This window comes from Cervus canadensis, chromosome 15 (genome assembly GCF_019320065.1).
Source record: "Cervus canadensis isolate Bull #8, Minnesota chromosome 15, ASM1932006v1, whole genome shotgun sequence".
NCBI lineage: Eukaryota > Metazoa > Chordata > Mammalia > Artiodactyla > Cervidae > Cervus > Cervus canadensis.
The window spans coordinates 25,319,921-25,326,184 of NC_057400.1; the positions used below are offsets into that span (position 1 = coordinate 25,319,921).

Genomic DNA, 6,264 nt, shown 5'->3' on the forward strand with positions numbered 1-6,264 from the left:
CCAAATTTGAATAACGCAGCTGTCCGGATGTGAGACGCTAATGAGAGCATAAGGAATTCCTGGATAGAAAAGGGCTGGTTTGCCCAATGGCCTGTCTCCTTCAAGTTTATTGCAACACACCTCTTCGTGTTGTCAGCATATCTTCTAACCCCTTTTGCCTACATAAACATGTCCAGCTGTCTCTTAAACTCATTTTTTCTTTATGTTTCACTTGGTGGACTTATTTGGTAGTTTGCAGTATTTTCCATATGCTGGAGGATCCTTGGATGAAGTAATCCTGTATTATCATGACTTCTTAATGAATTACATGAAATATTCAATAGTGAAATATTTTCAGCAGAGAGCACTGGAAATTTGGAAGAAAGCAACTGAGAAAGCAAACTTTACAATGCATTTAAAAAGAAACAACTGTTCTTTTGCTAATCTTCATTTTAATCTTTTTTAAAGATGTGAAGATGAAAGTGGAGAGTGATTAAGGTGGGCAAATATTAACACTTTCTTTTGCCATATTAGTTTCATTAACAGATTTCTTAGCAAGAACGAAATGCTAAGCTCAAATGATGTAATAAAGAAAAGGATCTGATGTTTTATTTTGGTTGAGTTAAAGCCATCTTCCAGATAATATTTTTATTTCCTTAATTATATCAATATTTCAGGCATAAATTTCACTTGAACTATTCAAAACATTGAATCAGTACTCTGAATCAGTGTAGAAATGATTTTACATTAAAACTTTTTCCCAAACCTTTCCAAATGCCTAAGGACCAATGAATTTGGGGCAAGTTTTTTTGGTTGACTGTGGGACCTTCTGATTGGAAAATACTCTTGGAAAATGTCATTTAAGATTTGATTGGAGGGAAAAGAAGTGGTAATAACTAGAGGGTGCTGAGGAGAATTAATGATTAATTAGTATATGGTATATAGTTTGGCTGAACATTTTACATTTTAATTTTTGGATGCCACTATTTTAAAATTATTTCAACATATGTGTGTTGATTTGATGTGTGTGTAGAGATTATACATCGATTTTAGTCTTTTGTTGGTAAACACATAAGGTAACCATCTTGCCCCCCTGATATTTTCTGGTTTTAGTCCTAAAATTCCCACTTCCCATGAAATCTCTCAGCACCAGGCAAACAGGTACTTCACAAATATATATGAAGAAATAAAAATAATTTGCTTCCAAGGTTTGTGTAGCTTTTTGCTCTGCATACTCTTCAGACTCTGGGAACTCAGAAAGCAAAGCGCTAAGCTGGCATTGAGGATTTTGCTCTCTTGTTAAAACAGGCTACACTCAGATGCTGACATCTTGGTGACTATGGTGAAAGATGATCTATATGATTGTTGCTTTTAAATTGTTTCCAAGCTTGGAATGCACAATGGCTTATTAAAATAAAAGAGCTGAAAAATATTTAAAAATCAAACCTATTTTCTTTCAAACTTTTCTCTTCCAAGTTCCTTGCTCTCCAGACAATCTGTGAGATAACATCCTGCATCTAGCATGTTGAGTGATCTCCAAAATCTCTGAAGCTTATGCCATGTCCTGTTGTCCAGATTAAGGTAGAAAAAAATGATCTGTGTTATTTTAATCTTGAGTGCCTCACAATTAGAGGAATTATGTAAGAATTGGTATTTTGTGTAAGTATGTCACTGATTTTAAATTTGTGGACAGTGACTTTTGAACTTAAGGTGGTCTCAATAAAGAACATGCCTGAGTCTGTGTCTTAATGGATTTTAGCTTCAGCAAAGCCATTTACAGGATCCCCTTCCTAATAAGTGCTCTGCCAAGCATTGTATAAAATAGCATTCTTCATGGTTAGATGATCCCATGGAAAGTGACCAAAAGATTTTAAACACAGAGGAATGTAACCAGCTACTCATTCAGAATTTCTCCCTGTTTCACATGTGCGCTGTGTCCCTGTGGTAGCAGCTGGTTGTATGCGCCTGCGTGCGTGTGTGTGCATGTGTAAACACACAGCATTTAGCTACAGAACATGTCACGGATTTCTTTCCTGGTCACCATGCTGCATGACTGATCCATTTCATATGATGTGTTTAGTATGGTTCATTGCCCACTAGTCTTATTATTTAACAATTTGCCTTAAATTGAATTTTCTATTTACAGGTGTAAATGGAAATTTTGGCTTCTGAGAATTTATTATTTACTGGCTAGCATGTTCTTGGTTGAATTAGCTCTGCCAATATTGGATTGTGTATACCTGGAATAAAGTTTGGGATGTTTAATTAGAATATTGCCATTAACAGGAACTTATTATTTTTATGGCTAAGCTTGAGCTACTGAGGCCAGATCAGTATCATTAGTCTAGGAGATATTTACCATAATCTTCTACAGACTTTTTTTTTTTAAAGAAATGTGTATTCCTTGATGGATCGGTGGAAGTTAAATTAGCAGTAATGTGTATAAATTACTCAAAAGTTCAAAAAGCTTGAAACCTTTATCACCAGCTGTAACATTTTGTTGATAACTGGAAATTTCTTGCTCTGAACTCTTTTGGCTTCCCACAGGCTCGGGGCATGAACACTTATTGACTGCAGGCTTTGACTATATGCTTTATCTATCTCCATTACACCCTCAAAGTATCTTGTGAGGGGGGCATGGTGTTTATTCCCATTTTACAGGAAATGGATGCTTAAGAGAGATCACAGACTTACCTCTACGTATACCAGGTGAGTGATGAAATCTCTCTGAAGCCTACTTCCCAGGCCATTACTATATTCTGGGTCGACTCTTCTCAATCATGTAGTGTTATTCTCCTGCCGCCTCCCCATGTCCCAGCTCCCTATCAGCATCTCAATGCCTCAGAACATGCCAGCATGCCAGCACTGTTCACAGCCCTGGGCTTTGGATGTATTGTTCCATTCTTACCTTCTCTGCTGGGCATGCTCTTAATTTGCTTATGGTTTTCTTTTTTTTTGCAATCAGTTCCAGCATTGGAATGGTCACTGACACTCTTCATACTGGATCTGGCAGAGCCTGTCCAAATTCCTAGGACAGTGCATGTGTGTTTCAACATTTTAATTTTTAGCCTGTCTCTTTTTAAAGGAGCCTTATTGAGATATAATTCACATATCATTTAACTGACCCATTTAAAGGCCACAATTCAATGGCTTTTAGTATATGCTCAGAGATGTACATCCATCACCACAGTCAACTATACAATATTTTCATCACCACAAAGAGAACCCTTGTACCCTTTTCCTGTTATCCCTTTCCACTCCTGCTCCTCATCTCCTTCAGCCCTAATCAGTTTTCTGTCTCCTTGGATTGATTTGCCTATTCTGGACATTTTATATAAATGAACTCACGTCATATATGATCTTTGACACTGGCTTTTTTCACAAAACAAAGTTTTCGTAGTTCACCCATGTTGTAGAATGTATGTATCAACACTTCATTCCTTACTGTAGCAGAATATTGTTCCATTGTATGGATGGACTGCCTTTGACTTATTTATTCATCTATTGATGGGCACTTGGGTGGTTTCCACCTTTTGGTGACTGTGATTATTGTTGCTATGAATATTTATGTATGAGTTTTTGTTTGAAGACCTATTTTCAGCTCTTTGGGGGACATACCTAGGAGTGACATGCTGATGCTGCTGCTGCTAAGTCGCTTCAGTCATGTCCGACTCTGTGCGACCCCATCGATGGCAGCCCACCAGGCTCCACCGTCCCTGGGATTCTCCAGGCAAGAACACTGGAGTGGGCTGCCATTGCCTTCTCCGAGGAGTGACATGACTGGGTCTCAATTCTATGTCTCACTTTGTGAGGAACCATCAAGCTATTTTCCACAGCAGCTATGTTATTTTATATTCTCATAAGCAATGCATAATGGTTCCAGTTTCTCCATATCCTTGCCAACCACTTGTTATTTTCTGTTGGTGGTGTTGTTTGGTAGTAGCCATTCTAGTGGATAAGTGACCTAATTTTTAATATCCTTTTAAGACTTTTAAAGAAAGCTTTATGCTTTTCTCTTTTGTGCTCCTAAGCACTGGTTTACACCTTAAATTATGTGCCAGCACATCCTGTAATCCCTTTCTCTGCCCTCTTACCTTCTTCTTGAAACCAGGATGAGCAGTCTTATTTCTTTTGTATTCCAAGGGTTCAGTTATGCTTGTGAATGAATGAATAAAGGAATGAAGGGAGTTGTGGGAACAAGAAGTACTGGGAACTAACATTTATTTATGATTACTGTCATTGTGCCAGGCACGGAGTAGTGCTAACCTATATTATCTTATTTAATTTTGTAAGACTAATAAGAATTTTATGTTCTTCATTTTAGAGAAGGAAAAATGAAACCAGAGGAACTATCTTGTCATTCAGCCATCAAATACCGAGCCTGGCTTCAAACTCAACTCTCACTCCAAAACATGTGTTGATTTCAAAACAACATGTCACAATAGTAAAAAAGTAAGAGCCATTATCACTCTTATTACTACCATTGTGACTGCCTCCACTCATTGATGCTTCCTGTGCCATACACCATGATGGCTATTTTTGAGGTACTATCTAATTTAGTCATTGTTAAGAATCTAGTGAGTCAAACATTGTTATTGTTTCAGACAAATAATCCCTGAAAAGTTAAGTAATTTGTCCAAGAACCAACAGCTAACAAGTGATGACCTCAAAGCCAGGTCTAAGTACAAAGTGTTTGTACTTCTATCAAGGTAGGGAAAATGCATTGGAGATGTGAAAGTTTACCTGGTTATCTGACAGAATGAGAAGTCTATGAGGTAACTGGGCAACCAGAATTCCCAACAATTTTTCCAAGTAGTTTTGCTTTGCTTAATTGCCTCCGATCCTGGTTTTGGGGGTATGATATTTGGCTAAATCTATGTAAACTGAGAAAAGCACTCGGTGACCCTAAAAAGAATCTTCTGTTCACTGACTTATTGTGTTTTAAATCATCTCACCTATAATATATGTAAAGTATAGTACATCTGATTGATAATTTTTAGACAGTAATGAATTGGCTACTCCTGCTTCTAACAACTTGGTTATCCATGCATTAATCCACTGTTTATGCCACATAGTTGTTTTTTTTAAGATAGGATTTACTGCATAAATCCTATCTTAAAGCTATGTGAAATACTGGTTAGAATTCATGGTAAAGATAAACAAGAAACTTTATGAAAAGTATAGAAGATTTTAAACAAACATACTCTGATTTTATACTGATTTATATACTCTGATTTTAGACTATCTTTCCAGGGTTTATAGTAAGCTATTAAATACTGGAAATCCTCTTCATGGTCATGTTTTGGGGGCAGGTATAAGAAGATACATCAAGTGACTTTAAACTTCAAATAATTTTAATCAATGTATTTTGTCATTCTCAATATCCTGTTTTGATGTTTCACCCATTTTTTGTGTGTGTCATACTCCTCATACTCCTGTCTTTTTCAAGTTCTTTTTTTTTTAGTTCGATAGAGGACTATGTTACCATTTGGCATATGTCTCCCTTGTCAGTGACATCTTGAAAATTAAAAAAAATAATACCTCCCTTGCCTGCATCCACTCAGGTTGGCTGCCTGTAACTGCCCCATGCTTCAAAATATGTCATCTTATTAAATTCTGCAAACTGTTCTGAACATTGTCTCTATAAATGTTTTGGAAGGGCTTTACTGTCAGGTCAGCTTTCTAAGGGCTAGAAATATGTCAAACCTGGCAGCCTTACCTTTATTTAAGAGCCAAAATACAAATAAGTAGATTACAAAGCAATCAATCAATACAGCGTTGCAGGATGTTACGGTTGGCATTGACCTCGAAGTTCGGCACCCTCATTTTACAGATGAGTAAGCTCATCCGTAACTCTGTAGGAGATGGGGTTTTGCCTTGACTCCGTTATAGCTGGCTGGGTCACCTTGGACATGCTGCTGTGCCTCAGTTTACCCACGTGAATGAGAGATGCTTTCCCTTTCTTAGATAATTCCCAGGCATTTAACCACGTCAAGTCTCTAGGTGCCATGAGAAAGGTGATACATTTGATGCATTTCTGACTTCACACAGAACATTCCCCTTATATTTTATGGGATCTTCTTATATATTCTGTAAAAGTTGGGCACACTGTCAATTCATAGTTATTGGCAAAAGCATAACTTTTATTCACTGTTGAAAGAGTAAATAAACGAAGATCTTTTTCCCATTCGGAGTGTTTCTTCACTTTTTCCCTGCCTGGTTTGTTGTCGCACGGTTGCTTGGGGATATTAGGTTACTGACCTTTGTTTTTCTTTCTATGAGAAG

The 6,264-nt window shown here is 37.1% G+C and overlaps 1 long non-coding RNA gene across 1 annotated transcript; it reads left to right on the plus strand.

Moving 5' to 3' along the window:
• The first annotated feature begins 249 nt into the window (after positions 1–249).
• LOC122453608 lies at positions 250–6,057 on the plus strand. The gene is made up of 3 exons (XR_006273119.1): positions 250–477; positions 2,527–2,688; positions 4,304–6,057. It is a non-coding gene; the product is annotated as an uncharacterized LOC122453608 (long non-coding RNA).
• Positions 6,058–6,264: the final 207 nt, after the last annotated feature.